Source organism: Orycteropus afer, unplaced genomic scaffold (assembly GCF_000298275.1).
Source record: "Orycteropus afer afer isolate SDZICR_OR568_19922 unplaced genomic scaffold, OryAfe1.0 scaffold00002, whole genome shotgun sequence".
Lineage (NCBI taxonomy): Eukaryota > Metazoa > Chordata > Mammalia > Tubulidentata > Orycteropodidae > Orycteropus > Orycteropus afer.
Window position 1 is genome coordinate 10598010 of NW_006921589.1, and position 3884 is coordinate 10601893.

Genomic DNA, 3884 nt, shown 5'->3' on the forward strand with positions numbered 1-3884 from the left:
TGTCGGGGGAGGGAGCAGCAGGTCACCGGGGAGGAGTCCAGTCCTTCGCACCGCCCAGCGGAGACGCACCCACTAAATCCAGGGACCTGCAGCACACTGTTCTGGTTACACAGTGCCGCTCTGATAAGAAATACACCACAAATGGGAGGGCCTTAACAAACAGGAGCTTATTCTTACAATTTGGAGGCTTTAAGTCCAAGTTCAAGGTGCCAGGCTCTAGGGACTGGGTGAAAGCCCCTCAACCTTGGGGTCCAGCTCTGCCTCCTGCTCCTGGCCCAGTGGAGCTAGAGGCATTTCTTCACTCAAACAGCTGCTGGCTGCTGAGGCTGAGAAGCCCCAAGGTGGACAAGTAAAAAGGCACAGTCCCCATGTTACCAAACCACACCGCAGGCCATTAACTTAAGTCCATTGTAAGTCCCAAGGTGGGCAGAGCATGGGAGGCTGCTGAACAACAACATGGCTACATGCAGGGTTCAAGCGTACCAAAGGGTAGAGACCATTCTCAAAGCTTCTCCTTATATACAGGAAGCAGACCACATCCCAAAGGCAGCTGCTCAGATGCTTGTGGTAAATCCCACCGTGGAGCTGATTGCCAGTCTCATCATGGGGAATAACTACCACCAGCTGCCCAGCCACCCAAGCAGGCCCAGCCAAGTTGGCACACAAACATAACTACCACAGCCACATCCGGGAGCTTCCGTGCTGGCAACAGCAGGGGCTGGGCCCAGGTAACTCCCTTTTCCTATCAATTCCTAGGAGCGTTGCCCAGGGACCCAGCCCGCGGCCCGAAGTCCTTTCCCTCTGGGTAGCATATGCTAGTGTCTCCACTTTTTTAAACAAAGAATTGAATAATTTTTTATAATTACTTTTTATTTATGTCAAGAGATACTGGTTTTCCATTCACAGTGGCAAATTTTCCTTTAAAAATAGTTACTTAAAAAAAAATTAATCAACTTTAAAAATATTAAGCCAATATTATTATAAGGGTACAGATAAGCTAAAAATCTTGTTGGTGTTCTCAAATATCCAAAGTTATGGAAAAGCCTTTATTATGTTACAATGTTTTCATTTCACTAAACAAAATTTATTAGTTGATTTTTTTTATTGTGTCTTATGAACTAGTGAAAAATGCTAGTCTACAAGACAGGACATTGGGACCTTGCCCAAGTATCTTAATGTCTCTGGACTTCAGCTGCTTCATCTTGTATCAAGAGACTTGGATTAAGTGACTTTTAAAATACTGTTTGTAGAATCTTTCTTTGATCCACTCTCACTTACTGAGTTGCCAGTTACCCACATTTTCTCCCAAATAACACACTCACATAACACACACAGGCATTTAACATGCATAGCTCACATAGGAAACTGAAGTGCTTAGGGACGTTGCACAGTTTGCAAAAAACGTATAACTCGGCTTTATTCCTGTAAAAATGCAGTAGTTAATTTCTGAAATAAACTTTATTGAGACATAATTCTCATCTCATATAAGCCCATTTAAAGTGAATGTGCACTTCAGTGTGTTTTAATATAGTCACAGAGTTGTGCATCCATCATGACATCAACTTTAGAACAGTGTAATTCTTGTGCCCTTAGTGGGACAGAGCTGGGTGGGAGTCCAGCAGTCCAAGCCCCTCCAAGAAGTCATCAATCCAGTCTCCCAATATTGGCAAGGGACTCCAGCAGCTTTTACCTTAAAGTGAGGCCGGGGAAGAGGCTGGGGCCTGATCAGATATGGTATAGGGAAGGATTCCCCAACTTGACATTAAAATCTCCTCCCCCAAACTTCTCTGAGGCTCATCACACCCACCTGTGGGGCCTAACCTGCCCAGACCCTGGTAGAGAAGGGAATAAGACAGAAATGGGGGTCCAACCTTAGTAGGGGAGCCATTCTTCCTTGCACTCTCCAGAGAAGTCCAGTAGAGACCACTAGTAGAAGCCTCTGGAAGAGGCCAGCATCTATTTCCTTGGGGCTGGACCAACCCCTGTGCTATCTAAGTATCACCGAGTCAGGAATCATGAGTTTCTTAGCCAAAACCACTCCATGCACACATATTCTGGACTCCGAATTGGGGAGTGGGCAACTCAGAGTATATGACAACCAGAGGACCTGAAAGAGGGGTTGGAGAATGGAAAGTGATTCCTGGGGACATGGGATCTTACGCTTCCTGAAAGCAGAGCTTCAGAGTTGCTGGGTTCAGAAGGGAAATCTGCCTTGAGTTGAAATTACTACTACTAATAATCATAGTAAGTGGTTATGGTGGCACAGTGATTAAAGCACTCAGATGCGAACCAAAAGATTAGCAGTTTGAACCACTAGCAGCTCTGTGGGAGAGAGAGGAGGTAATCTGCTTCTGTCAAGATTTACAGCCTTGGAAATCACATGGGGCAGTTCTACTCTGACCTGTGGGGTCGCTATAAGGTCCATGTCTTGGTGTTTTTAAAGCACTCTTTACATTCTGAACCTTGTTGGATTCTCACAACAGCAGCATTTTCAAGTTCCCATTTTCACATAATTACATGTCAAGCATGGCTAAGCAACATATATGCATTATCTCCTTTAATTCTCTCAAACTTCTCTGAGTTCAGGCACTTTATGGATGAGAAAACCGACGCTCAGTAAGTTTAAGTAAGTTTCCCAAGGTCACAGAGCTAGTAAGAGCTGGGATTCAAACCCAGAGGATGAGAAGAAGGCAAACATCTACACTTCTCCAATGACCCTCTGCTCCAATGTCCCTCTACTTTGGAGAAAGGAAAAATTAGAATCAGACTCTGGTTTCTGGGTTGGGCCTGTCAGTCTATCTCAAGTGTTAACTCCATCCTTTCACCCTGCTTTCTGGAAGGATGACATCAGCCAATATATGAAGACCCACAAGGAGCACATGCCAGGCTCCATGCCCCAGCGACCTGCCTGAGGGAGGAGTAGACAGCCTTTCCAACAGAGAGCTCTGGGGTGAGGTGCATGAGACGTGTGGTGAGTCCATCATACACATGTCTAGTGGACAGAGGGAAGGAAATGGATATTAGGGCTGCAGATAGGAGCTGTTAGAGCACAGTGAATACAATTATAGGAACTCTAGGGAGCTCTGGTAGCATAGTGGCTAAGACACTTGCCTGCTAACCAGACGGCTGGCGGTTCAAACCCACCAGCCACTCCTCGGAAGGAAGGTTGGGCAATCCTACTCCCGTAGTGATACTGCCTCGGAAACCCAAGGAGGGGTCGCTATGAGTCGGGGCCGACTCGATGGCACATAACAACAACAACAACAGTCTGATTTCAACGGGAAAGAATGCCATGATCCATTCGTGGTTTGTGCAAAAGGAGTGGAGGTGGGTCTTGAAAGCACAGCTCCTGTTTGCTGTCCACCACTTAATCTGTGTCTTCCAGGGATAAGCAGAAGACAAGTGAGAGCTCGCAGACATTTTGAAATCCATCATTTGAGCCTCATCTCTTTCCATCTAGTCCATTTCACAATTTTCTCCTCACCCTTGACTCCTGGCTTTCCTCCTCACAGACCCCAGAGACCAACATGAAGAAGAAGCAGTGCTTTGCCTAGGAAGCTATATCAGAGGTCCTGAACCACGAGGTGGCCAGGCAGCCAGCCACACCAAAGTCCAGCTGCAGGTGAGAGCCTGGCCTTGTTGAGCCCGTCAGGGGTCCTATTTAAAGAGCAAAACAAGTACCAAGGAGGGGATAGGAATTGGCTGAGGGTGAAATGATTGACCTTCATTGAAGGTGGCCTGGAGGAGGATCTTCTGTGGTCCTTGGTGGGTGGGAAGGACCTTCCAGTGCAGACAGAGCCAGCCCCATCACGGCTCTGCCACATCCTAGCTGTGACTTTGAACACATTATCTAAATTCTTCACAATCCTCCTTCCATGGCTGTG